The sequence below is a fragment of the Alexandromys fortis genome, unplaced genomic scaffold (assembly GCF_014885135.2).
Source record: "Alexandromys fortis isolate MF-2015 unplaced genomic scaffold, M_Fortis_MF-2015_v1.1 scaffold_35, whole genome shotgun sequence".
Classification (NCBI taxonomy): domain Eukaryota; kingdom Metazoa; phylum Chordata; class Mammalia; order Rodentia; family Cricetidae; genus Alexandromys; species Alexandromys fortis.
This window is the reverse complement of record NW_026067913.1, coordinates 1,993,866-2,021,249: the sequence shown is the minus strand read 5'-3', so window position 1 is coordinate 2,021,249 and position 27,384 is coordinate 1,993,866. Positions and strand designations below refer to the sequence as shown.

Sequence of the window (27,384 nt, the reverse complement as noted above, 5' to 3'; positions counted from 1 at the left end):
CACCCGAAAGTTAAATGTAGTCAGGGAGAGTCATGGCAAAACAGTTGTATTCTTGTTGCTATTGTACAATTGGCTGTTAACAGTTTGTAAGAGCCACACAAGCTACATCACTGATTTCTGTGATGAGAACGACTGGCCTTTCTGTAGACTTTTTTGGAGGATATTTCTTAAAACATTTAAGGGTTTTTTTTGTGGATCTAGAAAGTGTTTTGGTAAATAACTACTTGAATCCAATTCATATTTTTTTGGAGTTTAACCTGTGACCTTTTCCCTTAGAGAATCTTTTTTTTTAAAACATATTTTACATCTCAACCACAGTTTCCTCTCCCTCCTCTCCTTCCAGTCCCTCACCAGCACCTCCCCTCTGCCACTCCAAACCCTCAATCTTTTCTGCCTCTATTTATATTCAGAAAAGGGCAGACCTTTCATGGCTTTCAACAAAACATGGCACATGAAGTTGCAGTAAGATTAAGCACTTGGCTTTTTTACTTAGGCTTGGCAAGGCAACCCAATATGAGGAATAGATATGGAAAAGGCAGGAAAGGAGTCAAAGACAGTTCTTCCTCCCAGTATTAGGTATCCCACAAAAAGACAAAACTATATAACTGTCACATACATGCCACAGGCCCTAGATCAGTTTCATGCAGGCTCCCTGGTTGTCAGTTCAGAATCTGTGAGCAGCTATATGCTTAACTTGGTTGATTCTTGACTTTTCTTGTGGTGTCCTTGACCTTTCTGATTCCTACAATCCTTCCCCCCTGTCTTCCACAGAACTCCTCTAGTTCTGCCGAATGTTTGGCTGTGGGTCTCTGCATCTGATTCCATAAGCTGTGGGATGAAGCCTCTCTGATGACACCAGGACTAAGCACCAATCTAAGAGTATGGCAGAATACCATTAAGCATCTTTACATTTTCATTTTTATTTTGTCATTCCTGTAAGGTTCTAGTTGACCCAGCCTCTCGTTTCTGGTGTTACAGGCAGTGTCAGCAAATGGGCACATTCTTGTGGCATGGGTTTGTGGCTGAACTAGTGTATGGCCATTCTCTCCTACAATTTTGCACCAGCACAATCCATAGGCAGGACAGACTATAGGTTTGACTAAGGTTATCTAGCTGGTTTGTTATCCCAATCTTTCCCCTAGAAGGCTCCCTGGACAATAGAGACGGTCAGTTCAAGCTATGTATCCCCTTCTGCTTGGAGTCTTAGCTTAGCTCATCCTTGGTGATTCTTGAGAGATTCCCTTGAAGGTCTACATCACCCCAGATGCACTCCCTTTCCAGTCATCTCTTTCAGTACTCTCCATCGGTGTTCTTCCACATCTGATCCCTCGTGTTCCCATTTTCTTGTGTATGTTGACACTTTCTTTGTGACCAAGTATGTGGTCAATTTTGGAGAATGTTTTTGTGAAGTGCTTCAAGGAATGTGTGTTCTTTTTGTGTTTGAGTGACATTGTCTGTAAATATCTCTTAGGTCCATTTGGGTCATAACATTGATTAGCTCTAGTTTTTCTCTGTTTCCTTTTTGTCTGGAAGATCTGTCCATTGGTATGAGTGGGTTATTGATGTCTCCCACAATTAATGTGTGAGGTTTGATGTGTTGGTTAAGCTTTAGTAGTATTTCCTTTGCATATCTAAGTTTGGGCTTAGAGGAAGAGAACTGAGACATCACTCTGGTGGATATTTTTTCTTTGGTGAATATGAAGTGCCCTCCCCCATCTCTTTTGATTAATTTTATTTGATGTCTATTTTGTTATATATTAGAATAGCTTCACTGGCTTGTTACTTTGTGCTATTTGCACAAATCTTTTTTTAACCCCTTATCCTGAGGTCATATCTATCTCTGATGTTAAGGTGTGTTTCTTGTATGCAGTAGAATGATGGATCTTGTTTTCAAGTTCATTCTGTTAGTCTTTTTATTGGGGAATTGAGTTCATTGTTATTTCCAATGATTTTTAATTCCTGTTGTTTTGTTGTAATTGTTGATGGTGTTATTCTCTCTCTCTCACACCCCCATGTGTTCTTCTTTGTTGTTGACGCAAGATTATTTATTGTAGGGATTGATTTATGAACAGGTATTGTTTATCTTTGACTTTATCATGGAATATCTTGTTTCTCTGTCTATAGTGACTGAAAGTTTTTCTGATTAGAGTATTCCAGACTGGTGCCTGTTTTCTCCTATAGTCTGTAGCACAGCTGTTCAGGCCCCTTTCACATTTAAAATCTCCGTTGAGAAGTTGGTAATTCTAAAAGATCTTCTTTTATATGTTATCTGGCCTTTTTCTCTTGCACTTTTAATATTTCTTATTTCTTCTGTGCTTTTAGTATTTCTTATTCTGTGCATCTCATGATTTGATTATTATGTGACAAGGGTTTTTCTTTTCTGCACCAATCTATTTGGTGTTTTGTAAGCATATTGCACCTTTATAGGCATGTCCTCCTTAGGTTAGGAACATTTTCTTCTAACATTTTGTTAATTTTTTTTTCTGGGCCTTTAAATGGGATTTTTTTCTCCTTCCTTTATTCTTACTATTCTTAGACTTGGTCTTTTATAGTGTTCGAGAATGTTTTGTGTCAGCAATTTTTTTTAGATTTAACAATTTTTTATCGATGAATCTATTTCTTCTATTGTAAAATTAATGCCTAGGATTCTGTCTTCCATCTCTCGTATTCTGTTGGCGACGGTTGCATCAGTAGCTTCTGTTAGCTTACCTAGATTTTTCATATCCAGAATCTCACAGTTTATGTGTTTTGTTGTTGTTGTTGTTGTTGCTTCAGTTTCCATTTTCAAGTAATGAACAGATTTATCCATTTCCTTCAGTAGTTTGTGTTTTTTTTTCCCCCTTTGGCTTTCTTGACGTTCTCTAAGGGTTATTGAGTCCCTCCAATTTTTAAATTGTCCATTCCATGATTTTTCTAACAGATTTATTCATTTCCTCCATGGGACTTCTATAATCATCATAAAGTTAGTTTTAAGGTTGCTTTTTTTTTTTTTTTTTTTTGCTTTAGCTGTGTTGGATTATTTATGGCTTGCTGCAGTGGGATTGCTTGACTCTGGTGGTGTCATATCTACTGACTATTGTTCATTTTCTTACATTTAGACAGCTGAATTTGGAGTGGATATCATTATGCATGCCAATTTTTGGATTTGTCTTTGTTAGTTTGAGTTTTCCTTCCTTGGTTTCTGTTTCCTCTCTTGTCTTCTGGCTGCCATTGACTGTTATTGTGTAGAGTGACTGCTTACGTTTAGGGATGAACATCTAATTGCCTGAATAGCCTCTCGTTCAGCAGAGTGTTGAAGCCCAATTTGGGGCTGCAATTCTCACTATATCTGCTCTGTCCAGGGGTACTCTTGTGTTTAGGGTCCTGAAGGTTAAGACTTACAGGCTTAGACAGGGCAGGAGATGGTGGAGGGATAGCATACCTGGTTTAAAAGAGCTGGCCTGGTCTCTGATGGACTAGGACGCTTCTGCCAGACGTGTGGGCTACAATATGGTGATGCGGTGAGGAGGAGCAGTTGGAGTTATGCTGGGAGAGCAAAGGCTGGTCAGGGGACAGTCGTACATGGGCTTCATTATGCTGGCCTGGCCTCTGATGGGAGAGGAGGTTTCTCCCAGGATATGGTTAGAGAATCATTTTTGTTCCTTTTTAGTTTCTTCATTAGAAATATTTAGCCATAAAAATAAAAATAATAAGAATAAAATAAAAATTAAACAAAATAAATAAATATAACTGATATCACCATGTACCAAAATGTCAGTTACTTAGAATCTCCCTAAGGCTGCTTTAGTTTTACTAATTTATTTCTTGTTATTTCAGGTACACTACCTGCTCTGTTTTCATGGTCTGACAGTGACAGGGATATAGGTTGAGGCTTTCTTCCAGGATTCTGCTCAGTTAATGGAAAAATTCTGGTCGTAATGCTGGCAGCATCTTTCCTGTGTGTATGACTTTTAAACATCTAGAGGGCTATACTTCACTGGGCAATCTACTATTAGTCAAACTTATTGAATAAATTTGCAGGGTCAGCCATCACTAAATGCACACACAGACAAAATTAGTTGATGTTGCTGTTTTAAAAAAAGAATCACAAGCACAATTGTCTGTAACTACCTCCTAGAGAGTTCACATGAACAGCTCAAACAAATCTGTAATGCAAACAGAAAGAATTGGGAAAATTATAATCACTAAGCAAAAGTTATAACTGTGACTCATGTAGACAGATCATCTTAATGAGTGCAAGATTCTAAAAAAAGAGAAACGTGCATTTTACCACTTCAAATAATGATGAAAAATCACTATCAACTATGAAATGTAATTTAGAAAAGAAGAATTGAATTGAATACATTTTATGATGCTTATAAAAGTGGACATGTCTGTTCATTCTCAATTACCATATATAATCAAGCATTATCTTAATTCTTTATTCATAAATAGTATGCATTCATAAATACCATAAATGCTATTCTTCATTTTAGAAGAATCCATCCATCAAGCCTACTGGATGAGGTTTGGGAAGCATGCAGATTTTGCTGCTGACTTCTGTAATAATAATAATAATAAATCTTGAGCTAGTTCCAGGATAGGCTCCAAAGCTACAGAGAAATCCTGTTTCAAAACACAAAAAAAAAAAAACAAAACAAAAATCTCATGAGCTTTTGGATTCTAATATTCTTAACTCAGTTGAGAGTCTGAGTATTTTAAATAAGAGACATTCTTATCGCTGTGAAAAACTGGATCTTTAATTTTAATGGCTCTATCAAAAATTCATCAACTAAGTTGTTTTTTTGAGGTCTTTTAAACATTAATTTCTTAACCAATGATTTTAAGAATCCATCTATTTGGGTTTTATAAAGAACCATTTAGTTCAATCCATGGAACAGCCCTTAATTCACATATGGCATCAGCTGAAAAGAAATCTTAATTGTGTTTTCAAATCTAGAACTGGGATTCAACATTGAGATTCCTTTCATTAATTAATCAAACATTAAATTATATCATAATTCTATGTGTTACCTGTCATCAGTTATTAAAACAATTTCTTATGAAATAAAAAAGAATACTTGAGTGAGAACATTTGCAATTTCAGCATTTCTTACCTGTATTAATAGTTCTTCCACATACTCTGATTTACATAGGATATGGCATCTATTAAGCTGAAGATATTCTTTCCAGTTTATGCACCCTACTTTTAGTTCAGCAGAATAGAGAAAAATTAACAACTCCAAGAAGTATAAAGGGCATTAAAAGACTTTGATCTAAATATAGCAATTATCTTAAAGTATTAAATATTGTAAACATCACAATTTATCATGGAACAGTTAGCAAAAACAGCTTTATAATCAATCATGTGAACAATGTCTCATTTAAATATATAATTTTCTGGGTCTGGAGAGTTAAGAGGACTGGTGTTTTTCCTATAATCTTTCAGGGGGCCTGTGTTTTTTTCTCATACCCATGTGGAAACTCATAATTATATATAACTTCAGTCTGAGGATTATCACTCTTTTCTTGTTCCTGCATTAATGAGGTATACATCCATCCAGGTACTCATATATATGAAATAAAAATAAATAAAATATCAGATAATTGAAAAGATAGAGTATTCTGGAGGAATTAATGTCAAAATAATTACTGAGACCAAAATACATGAAATATTTGATTTTAAATATGGAAATAATATTCCTAAAATCTATTATTCTTCTCATAAAATATTCTGTCATATTGAATATTATAGCTAATTGAACATTTAAGAAACAAAGGCTAATCTCTTTCTAACAAAAAAACAGTACGGGAGGGAACACACCGTAATTTGTCTTTATGATATCATAATAATCTTGATTTTACTACCAGACAAGTACATTAGTAGGATGGAGAAGTGGCTCAGTCAGTAAAGTGTTTATACATCAGTGTATACAAAAATGGAGCTCCCTGGTATTTACAAAAAAAGAAGGAAAAAAAGGTAATATTTGTATATCCAGGTCTGGGTAAGTAGAGACAGAAGGAACTCAGAAATTCAGTGGTCCATCAGGGTAGCCAATCAGAGAGCTTCAGGTTCTCTGAGAGCCCATGACTTTAAATAATTAAGTAAATGATTAAGGAAAGAAGAGAGAAGTTGAAGCCTCCACTTGTGAGTATGTACCTGAACATACCTGTGCACATGCAACAACACATACAGGAGGGATTATGTGTTATGAACATTGATCATCATAGAAACAAAATTTCATCAAATATAATTTGGTGTCAAAATTATTACAGAATATTATCAATTACTATTTATTTTTGAAACAAGAAAAAATTTTATTATTGAAAAATCAATCAATGCAATATAGATCATAGACAAATATAGAAAATTCAAAACTGTATTATGAATATTCTCAATAATCTGAGAATCAAAGTAATTTACCTCAAAAGTATAAAAATAGTGCTTGGAAAGAAACAAAGCAAAACAAAACATAGATACCATCATGCTCAATGGTGAGTAACTGGACTAGTCACCCAAACAATTAGGTAAGAAATGTTTATGGGAAAAAAAAAAACAATTTTTCATAGCACGATCAGCGAGCATTCTTTGCTTTTGTTACCTTCAGAATCTCATAAGTGTAGTTTGCTGGAGGAAAACTTTTGTGTACAAAGTTCCCTAGGTCAATGCTGCTATATATGAACATATGCTATATATGAATATATGCTGTATATGCTATAAATAAAGAAATGTTCATGGCTAGCCATGCTTTCCTTGGGTGGGAATCTCCAGAAATCCTAATAGAGTTGAGAATGATACCCTGTGTTCTAGATGTGGCTTGATGAGGACCAAACTTTGTTGAGTGCAAAGTTGAAGCCTACCCATTATAAGTATGGTTCTCTGTTAGTGTCAAGGTTGTATCTCTGGAAACTATCCTTTAATGGTTCATGGGATAATTAATTCCTTATTCCTATTTCAAATATAGAATTTAAAAAGCATCCCACACCTTAGGAGTTAAGGTTCTCAGTCAGTCTGAGTGGGTTTTTTCCCCTCTTTGGCTGCAAGATATTTTATTTTGACATTTTGCGCTCATCCATTCAATCTGTGAGGACATTTTCAACCTTAGGTTTGTGTCAGTCACAGATTCACAGACTAAACAAGCTGTGTTATTTATGTCCTCGTTCAAGTAAGGGCTAAAGTGCTGAAGAAGAAAAGGTCCAAGGACTTCAGAATTAACATATAATGCAATAATGGAACTGAATGTGCCTTCAAATACGGCTTTGTATTCATCTGTAGCTCCGCATCCTTCCTTCTGTCATCATTTCGGGACTTTGGAATCTGACCTTTTGGAGAATTACTGCGATATGTCCCCCGTAGCTCCTTTAACTTTTCCTTTCAATGGCCTCTTTTCCATTATTTTCTAAATGAATCACAAATTTTACTTTAGAATCTACTTTTTCTAATGAGCCACCCTTGCTTTTAAAGATATTTCCTTCCAGAATGTTTTAATATACGCTTTTTCCTCTATTGGCGCCTATAGCCTTAAAATTTGCATTTCTCAAATTTTTGTTGTTTGTAGTAAATCAATGTGTGGAATGCTGCAATGTGTATAGCTCTTCTCCTGTGGACCCTGGCTCCCAAAATGCTTACATGTCAATGAAGTTGTACCCTTGTAATCTATTTAAAGTATCAATTAAGATAATATTTTTATTACGTTCCTTTACCAAAGCTGTGTTGCATGAGTGTGTGTGTGTGGGGGGGGTGCCAATAAATATAGGGCAAAGCCTTTTATTAGAGACAGATGGAAGACACAAGTGGAGAAACAGGGATTTCAAATTTGGGCTCACACTTCCTTTGCACTAAGAGGCAAAAAATCTTTTCTTTCTTTTCTTTTCTTTTCTTTTCTTTTCTTTTCTTTTCTTTTCTTTTCTCTCTCTCTCTCTCTCTCTCTCTCTCTCTCTCTCTCTCTCTCTCTTTCTCTCTCTCTCTCTCTTTTTGTTAATGTAGCATTTGCAAATCCAGAGCATAGAGTTTTTCTAGTTAAAGTCCAATTTTGGCGACAGATTTTATTGCTTCGCTAAGCTAATGGTGAATTTAATGCCTTTTTGTGTCTAGCATTCATTATTTGAGGACTAGCATGAAATTTAGTGAATGATTTAACTGTGAAACCAATGCAGATCTATCAACTCTTGCTGTTGTCTGACTGCAAAGTCCTTCACCTTGGCTAGTGGGTTACTAAGCAACAGCATTGCTAAGTTACTACGAGACTTGTTCACAGGAAATTACAAGTACAGCAATACAATTTTTAGGTCATCAAGATTTATGTCTTATTGAACTGCTGAACTCTTGCTGATAGAGGGAAGGGATGATGAGTTGTGCTAATTTTCATGTGACATTTACATCAGTGACTGCTCCAGCAGAGCACTAATTTATTCGTCATTGGATCTTGGATGTGGGCTATTATTTTTAAACATTTTCCTGCAGCAAATATTTTGTGCTGTTTTTATTCACTGACACAAGATTATTTCCATTTTTAATCAGTGTCTCTAATTTAATTTTAAAAGCACCTAGGTTTAGCAGTGTTCTTGCTGAGAATGTATGTTTTAATAATAGTGTTTATGAAAATCTTGATGATCATTTTTGGCTGGAAAGACTGATTCACATAAAAGAATTTTCAAAGTAATTTTGTCTCTTGTTTGAATTATTTTAGATTATCTTCCTTTCTCTTTTCTGACACACAAATTAGCTGTGCTGATGGCTGAACTAAGTCTATTTAGTGAAGGCTGGTTATAAACACATATTTTATTTTATTTTACCTTCTCTTCAAGTTCTGGGATTATAAACATAGGGCATTATATCTGAATATACTTTTGGTACTACCAACTCTTGAATTTGAATAGTCCACTAAAGATAATGGCTATATGAAGATTGTACGTCCATAATCTTTTAGGTAAGCAGTTGAAAGACAGTGAGAGGATGTGATTCCATTGCTCACAGGTTTACAAAAATGGCTTTGTAGCCGGGCGATAGTGGTGCACGCCTTTAATCCCAGCACTCGGGAGGCAGAGGCAGGCGGATCTCTGTGAATTCGAGACCAGCCTGGTCTTCAGAGCTAGTTCCAGGACAGGCTCCAAAGCCACAGAGAAACCCTGTCTTGAAAAATCAAAAAAATTTGTGCAGCATGAAGATTAAACATCCAGATAAGCAAATGCTCACTTTTTAATTAACAGGAATAAGCTTACCATTGCTACTGGCATAGGCAAATCAGCTTCATGTCAATTATAATATGAATGTCCAGTGTGCTGAGCTCATGAATGTTCAGATTTGATGACTTTAAAGGAAGTGTATAGTAAAGAGAATGTCATTGTTGTCCTTATAGATTCCAATGGGCTTCTTGTTTGCTAATGTGTTAAAGATATATAGTCTTAAGAAAAAAAATATTATGAGCTCTGAAAGGCACAGTTTCATAACCATAATACTTTGAAATAATAAATCATTTGTATGTATGTATAACAGCAATGATTAAAAGGAGACTGTGAATATGCAAAGGAAATGGAGTGATGTAAATAAATTTTTATTAAATAAAAAATTAAAAATAAGTATAAATGAATAGTGACTAATGTAGTTTTACCCATTATTTTAGGTTAAATCAGGATTTAGACCCCGTTGTCACTAATACTAGACTCAAGTCAGTCTGTAGTTTTGGGGATCTAATGATCATTTAGTGATGGCATTTTAGACTCATAATGTATTTAAGGATGTTCACTTTAGAAATATGTATCCTAATAACTTCTAATGCATTTCACAAGTTTTCTGAGTTCTTCCAGATTTTATTGTTATTGAAAATGATTATTAGATGGGGAACCATGTTTCTTGAGGACACATTAATATAATAGGTGCCAAATTTTGTAAGACTGTCAAATGATCGCAGCTCCAGCAGAGTGGAATAAAAACTAAGTGATCAGAATTCATTACAAAATATTTAATTTCAATATACACTCGAAGAATAAAGGAAAACGTTACATGATAATATAGTAATGTGACAGTTTCATACTCACAAACTCAATTACTTCTTTTCACTACTGCATTTATTTGTATATGTTAATGTTGCAGTAGAATCTATGTGAATTTTGTATTATGACAGAGAAATACTTTAAGTTACTAACAATACTATAGATAATGTCCGTAAAAATCACAATTTGGAGGTGAGAAGATGACCCAACGGGGAAGAATATTTACTGCTCTTCTAGTGGACCTGGAACCCACATCATATGGTTAATAACTTCCCATAATTCTATGTCCAAGGGATCTGAGACCTCCTTCCTGTATAGTCAAATGCACATACAGTGTGCACATAAAAATATGTAGTCACACACCCTTGCACATAAAGACAAAATAAACATAATAAATGATGTTTTTTAGGTTTAAGTATTAAATTGGGTAATAATAAATGATGTTCTTTATGTTTAAGTATTAAATTGGGTAATACCGTTGTTTTAGATCAATGATGCCATTGGAAGATATATGTGAAAAATATGTAAATTTCTAGGAGGTAAGGAAAGAAGGGAAGAGAGTTGCAGTGTAGATGTCATTGGTATACCCCAACAAATGTGTGAACTCATTCCAGTACCCATCTCCAGATGGTCCATGGCAGTTTCCAGGAGCACAAAACTGTTCACTGAAACTAAAATATGGAGCTCTGTAGAGTGTTCATCCAAACTAAAACACAATCCTTTAACAGTTTAACAGAATCTTTCTTTACATCATGTTATGTAAGGCATCTTGTGTGTAAGCAGAGACTGATCATTTCCCAGTAGCCCAGACCCAAATAATAACATAGAAACTATATTAATTACAACACTGTTTGGCCAATAGCTTAGTCATTTTTTCAGCTAACTCTTACATCTTAAACTAACCCATAATTATTATCTGTGTTAGCCACATGGCTTTGTACCTGATATCAGTGAGGCATTCTCATCTTGCTTCTGCAGTGTCTGGGTGATGACTGCAGACTGAGGTTTTCCTCTTCCCAAGAATTCTCCTCTTTTGGTCACCCTGCCTATACTTCCTGCCTTGGTACCGACCAATCAGTGTTTTATTAAACCAATACAAGTGACAAATCTGTACAGGATAGAAGGCCATTGTCCCGTAGTATTTGTGGAGGAAGTTGGTCTTAGGGAAAAGTCATGATTTATTAGTTACTTACCATGTGACCTTGACCAAGTAAATTCAGTAGTTACTTTATAAAGCAGTCAAAGAAGAACAATGAAATCACTCTTTTAAGTTTATATTTATACTTAGGCATGGTAAGACTTGTTTATAATTCTAATACCATGGAGGCTGAAGTGGGAGAATCAAGGTTTTTCAGCCAGTCAGGGTCCTGACTAAAACAAACTCAAAACAGAAAACTAAAAAATTGTTCCATTTATCAAAGCTTTAATATTGATTTTATATAAATATCATATAAGTGAATTTAAATCATATTTTCATCTTATATTCACTATTTATTATTATAGTTTGAAAATAATCTGTGTTTATGCTACTTTGATATTTATCAAAGTCTAAGTCAAATTAAAAATTTAAAGATATTTTAAAAATTAATTGGTCTACTTTAACAGTCTTAGATTTAAATATTAGGTGAAACTTTATTTATTTTTATTTTGTTTTTTTTTTTAAGACAGGATTTATTTGTGTAGCTCTGACTGTCATGGAACTCTGTACACCAGGCTGGCCTCAAACTTACAGAGATCCTCCTGTTTATGCCTCTTGAGTGCTGGGATTAAAGGCGTGCATTACCACAGCAGGGCTAGCTGGAACTTTTCTACAGCTCTTAGGCAAGAAAAATTTAAATGTTGCATCCCACAGAGGGTGACAGGCAATCCTCTGAAAGGTTAAGACCTCATCACACAAAAGACACTTAAAAATACAAATATGAACTTAAAAAATGCAATGCATATGAGATGTTTTTATGTAAGTTTTTTTTCCAGATATGAATGTACTGCAATATATTGATTTTGGCCTGGAAAATAATGCAGTTAACAATTAAGTCTGTTGTTCTCTATGACCAGATAGGGCCATGATAGATTTGTTCCTTGCTATATCTAATGTTATATTATGTGTTTACGTGGTACATAGCAGGACATTATTAAAGATGTGTGAGTTATACACCAAAATGAATTAATTCAAAGATAAAGAATAGTGTGTGGGATATGATCATTTAAGCTACCTACAGTTTTGAGAGAATGATTCGCCTTCCAAAAATTAAAGGCATAGTGTTGCCATATTTATTGGAATGAGAACATATTGCACATTTCCATTGGAAAGCATTTTTATGCAAGTATATTTGAGTTCTAATTAGTGAACGTCCTAATATGAGTCGTGATTGAACACACAATTAACAGCAAACATTTCCAGGTACTCTAAAAGCTTTTTTGATGCATTTTCTTTGTTCTGCTTGCCTCCTCTGAAGAGTCCCTGTATCCATTCAGCCAGTTGTTGAGGAGAGATGTAGCAGCTGACCACCCTTCCCCCTGACACCATTCTCAGCACCAGCTTTGGAGATGCGTTCACCTTGTTCGTCTTCTGCAGTAGCCAGGCCGAGTGCTGACTCCTTCATGGTAGTGAGGAACTCTTCAGGCTCCAGAAGTAAGTTGCACAATTCAGTTTTATCCTTACCAGTAAGTTTAAAGACACCTTTGGATGTTTAATTAGAATTTTTGCAAAATGAACTCAGAATTATTCATTATTGATGGAAAATATTTTCTTTTCTTTGCTTTGAGTCCAATATTTCTGGTTATGAAAAGTCTACTCGTTTTTTGTTGCTATCCAAATGCTTACGAGATTTTCTGCTCCGTTTTCATAACAAACAAAAAAAAAAACGCGATTTGCCGGCGTTGCAAGATACATTTTCCTCCTCATGTCATAGAGAGTGTAAAGGTTAAAGTAATTTTGTGACTCAACAAACATATTCTCAATGGCCAGGTACATAGACAAGAGGCTATGGGTAGAGCAATGGGCAGGTACTGTCAATAATAATTTGCCTGATTGGCTGGATTATCGAACGCAAATATCTCTGTCTCTTTTATAGCTTATGATAGCCTAGGAAAATACACATTAAAATTTTTAAAAATATGAAAATTACATATAGGAAAATGAATTGTAAATAAAATATTTGAACACTTGGCAAACTTATTATAAAACACAGTATCTGCATATATCAACCAAAGAAGTTTCCTACTCTAGATTTGCATATGATTTTTCTAAATTCTAAAGAAAAAAAAACAAGTAAAGACATTGTTTTATTGATTATGTTTATAGGATTTAGAATTTTTTTTTCTGGAAAAGTAAATCTTTTCTAAACCATTGATTTGTCATTTTTCAAATTTTATGGTTTTATTTGAAATATTTTTCCTGTCTTTTAAATACTATATGTGTGTGTATGTATATATGTGTATGTATGACACATTTATGTTTTTCAAATAATATATATATCCTTGAAGTAATTTATAATAAAAAACATATACACAACACATAAATATCTATTATTGCCCTAGGAAATGTATCTTTCCCAATGTCCAAACACAGAAAATATTTGTGAGTGTATTTTTATAAAAAGCAAAGGTTTGGTAAAGCAATTACCTTTATTGTTATATTATTAGATACAACTCGGGAGTCAGATATTGAAGTATAAATCTAAAATATCCACAGAGTAACAGAAAAGGATCAGCTGAATGTACATTTCCCCCTTCCCAGATTTAAAGGACTGTGACTCTAAGTCCCTCCATATTCCTGCCTGTGTCTCTCTCTATCCTAATTTGGTTCTGCCCAAAACTCTAAAGCTAATTCTTGCCAGATGAATGTTGATTATGCCCTCTGGTTCAAGGTTTAGCTCTATTCGTAGTCTTGGGAGTGTCCAAATGTGATCAAAATATCCCACAACAGTGAACATATTTTCAGCTGTTACCAGCTATTATGCGTTTACCAAGTAAAATTATCTCGAAGGAAGTGAGAATAAGCATAGGTTAACTTAGCAATGTATTGCAATGCCAGAATGACTCCAATTCAAATATCTATTTCATTAGTGGCAAATAAAGATAAGTGTTAATAATTTCTGTCTTTATTATGCTACTAATTATGCAAGATAAAAGCAGTCAGCAAGAAGTCTGTTATTGCTTTCATAACCAAAGTAGTTAGAGGACTACATTTAAGATCTAAAAAGAACATTTCTATACTGGAAAAAAATAAAAAAAAATTGTTATAACTGTAGTTATAACACAGAATATGCAGTTGATAAATTAAAAATAATTTTTGTAGCATTCCCTTTGTATATTTTATTTATTCATTTACTACTAATACATGCTTTATTTGTTTATTTTGTTTGTATTTGTCTTTTAATTGCTGACCCTTTTATTTAATAGACCATCTTGAGAAAAACATCCCCAATTTTCACCTTTTATAAATGCAAGATCATACCTATACCTGAGGTAATGTCACAGATTGAAGAAATAACAACAAAGTAGTTAATTATTTCATTTAAATTTTCTACTGATAAGTTATACTTGTTCTCCAGGAAAGCATTTTAGTTTAGAAAAATTGTTAGCTTAGGAAATATATTTATGAATGTGATCCCCTAGTATTAATCACAGAAGAATGAATTCAAGCATATTTCCATATGGTAGCAGCTATGCAAGTCCAAAACATCTATTTAATTAATGGGGGTGGAATGCTACAGGGGAAAGTTTTATATACTGAAAACAATTATTTTAAGTTAATGCTTTTTTTTAAATTATAAACTGGTTGGCCTATTAGCTCAGGCTTTCTTATTAACCCATAATTCTTGTCTGTGTTAGCCACGTGGCTTGGTACCTTTTATCAGCAAGGCATTTTCATCATGCTTCCTCTGTCTGCAGACTGAGCCTTTCTTCTTTCCAAAATTCTCCTGTACTAGTCACCCTGCCTATTGATTTTTTTCTACTTCCATCCATTGCCTACAAATTTCATGATGTTATTTTTTTAACAGTTAAGTAATACTCCATATACATATGTTATTATCCTTAAGTGTCTCTTAGGCTCCGGCTACAGGTTACACTTTGAAAATTTTAAATAGCGTCTAAGTCTAGACACATAGGCAGATGGGAGATTTACAGAGCAAAGATATTACCAGAACTATTTCTTAAGTATACCAGTGACCTGAAATGGCAGGTCATTCTTCAGTGACGAGGTCCTAAAGGACAAGATCCAGGGAATGATAAGGACAGGAAAGTAGAAAGTATACAAGCTAAAAGGTGGATTTGGGGGCTTTGTAGAAGCTGTGTGTTATGCCAAGTAAGACATATGTTTTTCTATATACATACATACATACAAAGAATGAAATTTAAGTTAATACTTAATACAGTTTTTTCGATTTTTTTAAGTTGAAAGCTGTTACTTTTTTTGTTTTGTTTTGTTTTATTTGTTTTTTGAGACAGGGTTTCTCTGTGGCTTTGGAGCCAGTCCTGGAACTAACTCTTGTAGACCAGGCTGGTCTCGAACTCACAGAGATCCTCCTGCCTCTGGCTCCTGAGTGCTGGGATTAAAGGCATGCGCCACCATCGCCCGGCAAAGGCTGGAACCTTTCTTTCTTTTTTCTTTCTTCTTTTCTTATCTCTTTTTTTCTTTCTTTTTTCTTGTTTCTTCTTTTTAAATAAGGAAAATGTTAGGCTGAAAGTCCTGCATTGAATTTATTATCTTGTAAAAAAAATAAATGCATTCCTAGTTAAGAGCTAATATTAAATAGTTTTTTGAAAATTCATACATATTGCTAGTATTTCTCCTTAAAACAGGTAGAATTCTTTGAATAGGAGCTCAAAAATTATGTAGAAAATGCAGAAGTAGAAAGTTAATAGTAATGGAATACTTTTGTAGTGTAATACAGTGCAGCCCAGAGCAGCTGAGGTGACCACTGTTGTTCTAGTGATATTTTTCTCTGTCATTTTAGGATTTTTTTTTTCTGCCAGCAAAAGCACATTTTGTTCATTCCACCTCTTCCTAATTTATTTCTGAAATAAAAGAGACTTGATGAAACTCAAAGTTAAACATAATCATTTTTAATAGAAGGTGTTCTTATGTAACCACACTTGTGTGGGTACATGTATATGTAACAGTGCCTGTGAAATTGTTTCATGAATGCATAATACCAATTATATCTCCATAAGCTATTATACCTTCTAAATATTAAGACTATTTTAATGATAATGCTTTTCTGAACAAACTACACATTTAAATTTGTTGATCATACCCTACAATGATATTGATGCTTCTACTATGTGGTATACTGTGATGAATATTTCTTCTTAGTAGAGCTATTTAATGAACAGAAGTATCACTCTGCAATTCATTTGTTTTGTTTTGTTTTGTTGTTTTTCGAGACAGGGTTTCTCTATAGTTTTGGAGCCTGTCCTGGAACTAGCTCTTGTAGGCCATACTGGCCTCGAATTCACAGCTATCCACCTGTCTCTGCCCCCCTAGTGCTAGGATTAAAGGTGTGCACCACCACCGCCCAGCTCATTTTATTCTTTTAATAATTTTTGTGAGACTACAAACAAGTAATATGCTCAATAAGATAGATGCTGTTTTTGCATGGTATATGTTATATATTTATATACATAAACATAAAACATATGATCTACATAAACAAACAAAATTACGATCATAATAAGACAACTGTAATACTATAATTTGGGAAGCTTACCTGATTCTATGAAGTGAAGATCTATTAGATTCAGTAATTCCCTAATTAAGAGCAGAATAAGAACAAGTTAAATCATGCATATCTCAGAACAAAAGAAAAAAAAACAGATTCTCAAAGAAAACCAACCTAAATCAGACTCTATCAATGGTATGTTCACTATATATTTTCCCAGTTACTTTCAGTAAGATACAACTAATTACCCAAGTGCTTTGGACTGGACTAAAAGCTTTAGAGGAATCTTAGTTATTTTCCAAATAAAGCTGTTTTAGATCTTGGACTGTCTCTGAAAGGCAATCACAGAGCCCTGTTCTTATGAAGCAAGTCTGGGTACATGGTGCCAATCTCTGAAGGGAAGAAGGAAGCAGAGATGGATACTCACTAACCCAAGTGATCAGCAATGAAGCAGGAGCAAACCTCAAAACAGAAAATTCCACTTGGCAAAACATGTCACTTCTTTGTATTTGACAAACGGCACCTCTCGCCTACCCAATCAGGTCTGATTTTTCTACGAAAACAAGAGTCTGAAGCAGGTACAAAAGAATATAATTCAAAATTCTCATTATACCACAATTATACACTTGTAAGGGAATGAGGATAACACGGCACAGAGGCAGCTACCACGGGGTAAATAGGAAGCGAAAAGTAGAAATTGTCATGTGCCTTCCATGTGGGAAATAACATCACCCAAGACAATAGAAATTGATCCATTGTCAATTGAATTTGTCTGGCTTGCAGAGATAGATTTCAACCCTAGACTGCTGTTAATGAGTTGATGTGTTGTCCTTTTGAGATAAAAAACCCAGAAGCTGGAATGACAATGCACTGTCTTCCAAAAGCCCGCAAGGGCTGAAAGCAGAACGGAATGTGTCTTGGCTAGCAGATCTTGATGCAGAGAGTCTCTTGTTTTCTGTGCCTCTGGTTTGTGTTGGCCCACAACACTGCTACTGCTGGATTTCCTACAAAGCGGTGCCCTGTGGAGAGGTCTGCACAGATGCTCTGCCTTTGCAGACGACTTAACTTTTAGGGCCAGAAGAATTGAACACCCTAGAGGAGTACTCTCAACACTGAGTTTTCAGTGAGTGGAAGCAATCCTTATTGTCAGATATTGGCATTGAAATAAATGAGGAAAAGCCAATTTATACCAATTCAACCCAAGGCTAGGTTTGTTACCCTGACAACCACCCTGTCCCTATAGTTAACACCCATGTATCAGTGTGGGGGACTGCGCAGCATATGTTAGATTTAGAATATTCTGGGTAAATGGATGCATCTCTCATCACCATGAAACAGAGTGTAGGAAGCATTGCATCAAGAACACTGGCAGTCTAACCAAGGACTACTTTTAGTGAAAATCCATGCCTTACCATGGGGAAAAAAATCAGAATAAAAGAATCTGAATGGTATATTGATTAAAACCTCCAACACTTCCAGTGATATCTGCCATGAAGGGACTAAGTGATAGACATAGAGTCACCAACTGAAAACATTAAGAATATTTTTTAAAAAATTGAATGCTTGATTTTGAAGTGTGAAGTTGGATGGCACTTCAACAGTAATAGAGTTCTGATGCAAACATCTTTCTAGAATTGTTAAAGAGACGGTGAGGAAAGATGGCAATCCAGCATGCCTTTAGGCTTGTGGACATGTGGGTCCTGTTTGGGCTGTTGGCCAGTGATACCACCTCCGTCACTGCTGAACACCCACACATCCTGGAAAGCTGTGACATTGTATGGTGGTAATTTGATTCCATGTTCAATTAACCTCACTTTTGGACTTGGTAATACACAAAAGTAATTGAATTGGCATAAGAATAAATCTGCATGGTACATTTGACATCCCCAAGCCAGGAGCATTAGCTTTGGCTATGGAGATGATGCCTCAGAGTTATTTTCTACCTATCTTTCAGAAGCTTTTTGTTTCGCTTGTTTTGTTTTTTTTTTGGGGGGGGTTGTTTTGTTTTGTTTTTGTTCTCTGGCTCTTTTTTTTTTTTGTCTTCCTCCTGATGCCAGGTAAGCTTTAATATGTATTAAGAGATAAGCTTTCATTTTAATAACTTGCATGCACATAGAGATTACTGTGGTAAATTTTGAATCTATAGCAAGTTGTTTAAATATCTGAAAACAAATAATATTTTAAAATCTACTTATTTATGACTTGAAGACAGAGCATTCTTAAATAAACATTATTTCAATGATATATATGGCAGTAATTCTAACACAGAAATAATCCACAATTTAAAAACCTGACTTCATTATTTATGAAGTAAAGATAAATGCTAACATAGCAATAGCTTTCTCTGTCAAAAGAGAACTTGTACGTAGTACTCACTACATTATATGAAATTATAAAATGAAGTTTCTGTTTAGTCTAGTTTACATGGTTAGACCTTTCCAGTGTGTCCTATATTCGTGTTTAAACAAAACAGTGGGTTTCATAAAGTTTGGATTGTGTTTATTAAAGAATGATTCTGTATGACATACAGAGATATAATGAGAACACATCTCTGGCACTGATGAATGTTCTTTTTGTAGTAAGATGGATATTCTTCCTTGGGAAAAATAGCATCAGAGAAAATGTCATCAGATATAGTGATTCACAGTGAACCATGATAGATATCTGAATTGGCGGGTAGGTCTGTGGTTCTCTATCTATCTTAACACAAGATATGATTTTATTCAAAACATAGAATGTTCAGAATGTTTAGTATGTCTTAGGAATGCTTTTAGACTAGGCATCTAGTTAATGGCTGTTTATAGACAATATTCAGAAATGTGAGCAGTTAAAGCTATTGTGCTCACAAATTTAATAAAACCTCAGTATGAAAAGTGAAGATTGGTGATGAAAATGTTGAATAAAATGTCATGGAAGACTGCCAATTATATCTTATTCACTTTTAATCTTTCTTTATAATATCATTATAATTTATTTTTTGAAGACAATGTCTATGAGAATTAAGTAGATTTTTCTGTTCTTATATATTTTAATGCACAAATTGTTTCTTCTATATATTTAGATATATGTTTTATGTGAATAAGAAAATATGGATTTTCAGATCTTAGGGCAATGACATTTTCTGATTAACCTACATTAATAAGTTTAAACATGAAAAAAGTCACCTTGATGCATATGGTTCTTTGTATATGTATCTTTAAAATATCAACAAGGAAAAGAGCAAGTAAATAACAGATTTATTAGAAAAATTTTGACATCCTTCAACAGATGGGTAGACAAAACAGTATGGTATGTATACAAAATGAAACAACATTAAGCTATACATAAGAAATAATCAAAGCTGTTGCAAGAGATAATAAGATAGAAAAAAGAGGTCGTCCTGTTAAACGAAATAGGTTAGGCTAACCATGTGATCTCATTCATATGTAGAGTTGCTGAATTGTGAATATCAGAGAAGCAATAAGTAGGATGATGAAAATCTGGAGTTTGAAAGAAAAAAAAAACAACAGAAAAACCAAATATTAATCATTAAGTACTGGGATTTTATTGAACAGAAGAAAATTACAGTCCGTTACTATCGAGCATGGTGACTGTGCACAGCAGAAGATTATTTTCATTTCAAATTCCAGATCTGAGTTACCAAAATTTGAAAGTTTTCATTATGGAGAAATGACAAAAGTTTACGGCCATAGATGCATAAATTAAATCAAACGTTGTGCAACATCTTAACAGAAACATCACAGGGAATCTGGTATTTATGCAGTTTTATACTTTTATGCATTAGTAAAGCAAATTGATAGTGCTTATAAGATCACTCTGCAGGTAAAGTGTTCAAACCTAGTGACACAAATTGTATCCCGCATTGAAAGGAGAGAGTGACCTAGGTGTGGTGACACATGCCTTTAATCCCAGCACTTGTGAGGCAGAAGCAGGCAGATCTCTGAGTTTGAAGCTAACCTGGTTTACAGAGAGAGTTTCATGTTAACCTGGGCTATACAAAGAAACCCTGTCTTGAAAAATCCATAAACAAACAAAGAGGCAAGCAATCAAGCAAACAAATAAATATATTTTTTTAAAGGGGACAGCCCTATTCTGAAAGCTGTCCTACTCCGAACCTTTAGGGTGCAGCGTCTACACTCACATAAATACACAGATGCATAGTGAGACAGTGATAATAATAAATGAAATTATATTAAGATGGCTTTATAAAGGAGAACAACTAAAATGACAGAAGATTAAAGTGTCAATAATGCATAAATGTAGCACCCTGTTTGAAAAGCCATTACAGTAGCACTGGAATTTTTTTTTTGAAGGATGAGAAAAGTCAGAGATTCTCATCTTCCGAACGTTGAATGTGTTGTTATATGCTTCCGGCATACAAGTCTTTTCACCTGAGTGTTAATTATAAATGAAGCATTTCTGTAATTATAAATGAATAGATATTTACTGAAATTTGAAAACAAACAAGAATGTGGAAATAAGCTTCACTGGAATTATACACTTACCACACATACACAGACATCTAAATGACTACATTTTCTGATCTAAAAATTGTAAACGTTCTGGCATAAAGGATAGCTTCATTCAAATGCAAACCAAAGACATTATTCACTGCTTCCATTGTTCTATTATTGCACTTTATTTGTTTCATATTTTAAATAAATATTTATTCTATTTGAAATACTACTAACTACATGCATGTTTTTATTTCCTTTATAAGATTGAAAACTGTTCGCCATTCCTTTACTAATCAATTTACTAGACTCTTCATAAGACTGAAATTTTTGTTAAGACTGATTTATTTTCTCTCCGATGTCATTTTTGGTGCAATCCTAAGCTAGTCCTAATTTTAGGTATCATTATTCCTACAAAGTCATGGGAACTTGTTGAAAAGATACATAATTTATTTCATCATAAACTCTTTGTGGATTTGTTTGGTCCCACATGTTCTTCTTAGTCAATAGTCATTGTTTTAATTTTAGGAATGTACGGTATTATAAAGCACTAACATTTCATATTTGAGGATGGTGATAAAATTCTCCACATGTAAATGACCCAGGATGGTAAGATATAGGTAACAGACGAGTCAATTTCTGTGCTTGCCCCTGACATGAGTCACGAAAGATAAAGTGAGAAAAGGAGGCCTATTTGCCAGAGCCTCTCCCCATCCCCTGGTGGTTCACACACAGTATAGTTAGAGTGCAGTGGGCCTTGTGACATATTTCTCCTGAGTTTCAAATCTCCAGGAATCCTTCATTATCTGTTGAGGGGTGACCAGGCTTCTGTGAGAGACTCCAGGTGTTCTGTATGAGATAATGCCACCTGTACTCTATCGCTGTGATGGCCATAGAGTGCTCTTTCCCTGGCATCGTCTGCCAGTGTTCCTGAGACTTAGGTGTTGTGGCTCTGTGGGCCCTGGTTACCTGTAGCAGCTAGTGAGACTAAGACTCTGCACTGGCATGGTAATCATTTTGTAAACAGCATTGATGTAATCATTAATTTTTCATTATTATGTCATGAAATGTCTTAAGAGACAATACAGTGACCATGGCAGTTTTGTTGTAAAATATGAGTTACTAATAAGAACCTGTGTGGCAAAAAAAAATAACAGTCAAGATATTAGAAAATGTCCATTTAAAGCAGAAAAGCTGTTAACTGCTTCCTTTTGTACTTTTTAATATATGTATGTTTGTGTGAGTATGTGTGTACACATCTGATCACACTCTTGTTATTGTGAATTAGTTGAGCTGCCCGTCTTTAACACTGAAGAAATACATTTTGCAACACAGTGACTATTTTAAATTTTGTTTTCATTTATTGTGCAATATAGAGATTAAATTGGATTTAGTAGAGTTCAGTTCTGTTTCACTGTTTCTATCCTAGTAACTGATAGTCTCAATATTATTTATTGAAGAATCCATCCTTTTTTAATTAAGCTGAAATTTAAATTGTGACATGCCCACTTTTCATATATGCATGAACATATCCTGGTCTGTTATTCTATTTCATTGCTCTGCTTATCACATCTACACAAATAGCATGTAGCTATGCAAGAATTCTATTAGTCATGCATGTTTCCATTGATTATAAAATGAATAATCTGTACCTTTTGTTTATTTTCGGCACTGATCAACTAGTCCTGAGCAGCTAGTCTTTTCTTTCAGTTTGCATAGTAGACAAGAGTGTTTAAAATTGAATTTTAAATTTTACTGGAGTCGTGTGTTTCCCTTACTTACATTCATTTGCGATGGGATATTTTATTATTTTCAAAGTAATAGTATCTCAATGATCTTCTTCATATCCTATCATGAGCCTTGCCTCCTACTGTAGCTGGCATCCTATTGCATTTTGTCATATGTATAGCTAATTGATGTTTTGTAACTGGGCTTTTTTTTTTAAATATAATTTTTTTATTGAAAAAAAAAAGATTTCCGCCTCCTCCCCGCCTCCCATTTCCCTCCCGTCTCCCTTTTCCCCCCTCCTCCCTCTCCTCTCCCCCTCCCTCTCCAGTCTGAGGGGCAGTCAGGGTTCCCTGCCCTGTGGAAAGTCCAAAGTCCTCCCCGCTCCATCTTGGTCTAGGAAGGTGGACATCCAAACTGGCTAGGCTCCCACAAAGCCAGAACATGAAGTAGGATCAAAACCCAGTGGCATTGTCCTTGGCTTCTCAGCAGCCCTCATTGTCCGCCATATTCAGAGAGTCCGGTTTTATCCCATGGTTTTTCAGTCGTAGTCCAGCTGGCCTTGGTGAGCTCACAATAGATCAGCCCCACTGTCTCCGTGGGTGGGTGCACCCCTCGTGGTCCTGACTTCTTTGCTCATATTTTCCCTCCTTCTGCTCAGGTTAAGAGCACTGACTGTTCTTCCAGAGGTCCTGAGTTCAATTCCCAGCAACCACACGGTGGCTCACAACCATCTGTAATGAGATCTGCTGCCCTCTTCTGGCCTGCAAGTATACATGCAAGCAGAACAATAAGTAACTGGGCTTTTAAAATGAGGCTATCTTCTGAGACCGTGTCTGATGAGCTATTCTAACTTTTGTCACTGTCTTCTAAAGAGCTCCACATGGCATTAATACTTCCAGTAATTTCTAGATTGCCCACAAAACAGTCACATGTAATGAAACATCATGCCTCGCTTTCATGTCATAGGCATATGCTTTATGTCCCAGTTAAGACACATTTAAATGAAATTCGTTGCATGTGCATTTAGTTGTATGTGAAATAGCTATGATGACATTTTTTTAGTGGAAATCATCACTCTCTGTTGAATAGGAGATCTACTAAAATTGTAAATATAAATAAACCAAACAGTAACCATGATGACTCAAGTTTTCTATAACTATTCTCTTTTTTTGCTATTAATTAATTAATTAATTAATTTGAGTTGAAACTGTGTTAAATAGACTTACCTAACCAGGAATTCACTAAGAAGCCCAAACAAGTCTAAAATATGTCCTTATGTCCTTTTGGCCGGTTCTAATTTATTTTTTTAAATACTGGGATTAAGCCTATGGCCTCACACATGTTAAATAAGGGTTCTAACTCTGAGCTTTATCTCCAATCATTCTGCGGCTTTAAATAAGCTAGTTTTGTGTTTTGACATCATTCATTGCTTGTGGAAGTAATCTGTTGCTAAGAACCAATATTATTGTTATGTAACCTACATTGTCCCACGAGTCATCTCTCACATATTGAATGCTGTACCATAATGATTTCAGTGGCCAGCTTTCACTTTTATGGGATCTAATGTTGGAATTCTGCTACCAAACTGTTTTTCTATGTCACTAAAAGTTCCTCCCAACTCCACTGCAGCCAACATTAAACCAGGATGATAGAAATTCACAGGCTCTCCTCTTAGGAAGAGGTGTCGTAGATGGTTTAGTGCCTCAGGACAGGATGGTATTTGTTTTAATACACTTTCCACAAGTCATGACTCTACTCTGTTCTTTAGAACAAAGTTTTCTTGATAATTAAATTGAAACTATAGTAAATTAAAATAGCATGATCTGTTTCCTTTGTAGTCTAATTCCAGAAGGAAATAGGAAATATTTTAATGAGAAATTGCATGTATAAATATACTTCTTAATTAAATAAAATTTCAGAAAACCATGCATTTTCCTTGTGATTAGAGGACTGGAGGCTAAGCAAAGACTATTTCTATAACTTTTTCTAGCTCACTTTTCTCTTTATTAGAATTTATTTTTCTTCAAGGCTGCAACTTTCCAAACTTATTACTGTTTGGGACTAACTTTTTTATACTTGAAATGCCTTGCTTTTATTTATTTGGTCTTATTTCTCCCTATATAGCTGTCTATTTCTAACAGCGGGTTTTTATTTTTTGTGGTTTCATGCATTAGACAAACTTTCAGTGTGCTTATTTTATTGCCACATATAATAAGAAAGATTTATGAAGCTCATGCACATGTTAGAAGCTATAATGTGAACAGATATTCAGCCATCACTCAGTAGATGATTATCATGAGGACTTGCTCTTCAATCTTCATTATTCTTCTTCTCTAAAGCTAAATGTTTAATAATGGTTTTAGATAGAGAATATCTTGCTCCCTTTTAGAAATTTTTATAAGTCTACTTTTATGATATATATATATATATATATCTTGCATGCTGGTGTGATTAATTATATTGTTTTTATTCAAAATTCATACTAGCTTTGTATGCATGGACATATTCTACTTGATAGGATAAATTTCTTTGTATGCATTCAGTTTTCAACTGATAAGTATCTTAATGAGAGTTTTGCATATATACTATGGAGATATATTGCTCTATATTTTTGTTTGTACTTATGAAATTAGAGGATAAATATAGATTTCACTGCACTCTGGCTAGTGTATGACAGATAACTATATCTTGAGATCCTAAGTGTGGATTTAGGAATATGGTAAGACTGCATGTAGAATAAATTATGTAGAAAGTTTCCTTAATTTAATTTTTCTCTCATTCCTGATAGAAGTCCTACTTTTGTTCTAAAATAAGATATGCTTCCATGGTCTGGATTCTTTCCACATTTTTGCTTTACCTTTGGTTCCCTATAGTTTGTGTATTGTATGTTATATAAGTAAAGTTTAATTTTCATTCTTATTTGACATTCTTGATTTGTAAAGATTGCTGAACTTAAAGCATCTGTCATTTGGTGATTATTTTAAAATAAAAAAAAAACTCTGCTACATGTTTCTTATTCACTTTTGCTTGATGTAGTTCTATTTACAAAGTGTTTATTTGTGATACTATTTCTCAGTACTCATATAATCTTAATTTGTATTTCATCATCTGAATAGTTTATCTTAATATGTTTTAGTGACCTATTTTATGTTTAATGATTGTGCCAAGTGCTATTTCCAGTTGATTCAATCAAAGACATTCCTTTTCATTATCCCCTTATTTTGTAAATTCTCTTCTTCATAGTTTCTTCTTGTTTTATCTTCTCCATGTTGCAGGGACCATAGCACATTAATCCTAGTTACTTAGAATTTTTTCCGCTATAATGTCAAAAACCTAAACTACCTTTTTCTCATTCTCACATTGTCTCTTAGATCCTTTCTCTTGCTTTTCTCATGAATATTGTTGTTTATTTTTAATATCAGATGTTTCGTCTGTAATAACCTTTAAGGTAATATATTTTGTTCAATTAGTTACATATCGGTTCTGTTTAAAATATTCTGTCATTTTACTAATGACTAATGAATCTGAGTTATTGCATGATTAGTGATTTTTTTTAATTGAATGTTTTTAAGGCATTTGCCAAATTTTTCAAACAATAACATTTTTACTTATGTATAAAAATTTGAGTGTATTTTGATATAGGTGTTAAAAATGTCATGTCTTACTCAGGAGTGCTTTCAAATTAATCAGCAGAAGTCCCTAGATTTTTCCAGTTTCTGTTTATCTGTATGTGTTTGTGTGTATGTGTGTGTATTGCAGAAGTATACAGTGCATATGTCGACTAGATGACCACATAAGGGTCATCAAGAGTAACATTGCCCATGTCTTTTGTTTTGTTTTTGTTTTTGTGTTTTTTGTTTTGTTTTGTTTTTGTTTTTTTGAGACAGGGTTTTTCTGCAGCTTTGGAGCCAGTCCTGGAACTAGCTCTTATAGACCATGTTGGTCTCAGACTCACAGAGATTCGCCTGCCTCTACCTCCCGCGTGCTGGGATTCAAGGCCTGTGCCACCACCGCCTGGCCTTGCACATGTCTTTTGGTGCAGGGTCTATCATTGGCCTGAAGTTCAGACAGCAGCCTAGACTGACTTCCAATCAAGCCTCAGGGATCCTTCTGTGCCAGCCTCCCTAAGGCTTAAATTACTAGCCTACCACTGGCTGAGTTTTTACATGGGTATAAATCTATAGCGATGCATTTCTCAGTCATTGTTTTTTAAAAATTCACATTCATTTAAACATTATCTGTAGATATCCTTTTGGGCATGCCTTTTTAATGCCATCCTTCCTATGAGGTGTCTGAGCCTGACATTCCTTCCTGTTATGATTATGCTGCACATAATGGTATGTATAGGTAGACTTTTTTTAAACCTTTGTTGATATTATTATTTTACAGTCATTGTGCAGAAGATAATGTTGTGTCTTGGCTATTTTTTCTACTTATTTAACTGAGAGTTTGTTAACTTTCCATCATGCATCTCTTGGTTTGTGACTGTTTAAATTGTTTTCACCTAGTGAAGCCATCATCACTTCAATGCTAGTCTTGCTCCTTTCTTCTGTAGGGCGCTA

The 27,384-nt window shown here is 34.6% G+C and overlaps 1 protein-coding gene across 2 annotated transcripts in view; it reads left to right on the top strand.

Moving 5' to 3' along the window:
- Lrfn5 (leucine rich repeat and fibronectin type III domain containing 5) overlaps window positions 1–27,384 on the top strand; it is a 233,216-nt gene that overhangs the window by 93,072 nt on the left and 112,760 nt on the right. The window contains exons 2-3 of one of the 2 annotated variants that reach the window (XM_050138909.1): window positions 772–879; window positions 12,429–12,604. The gene's annotated coding sequence lies outside the window, so the exon portion shown is untranslated. The remainder of the gene's footprint in view (window positions 1–771; window positions 880–12,428; window positions 12,605–27,384) is intronic. The other variant, XM_050138907.1, reaches the window with a different exon arrangement.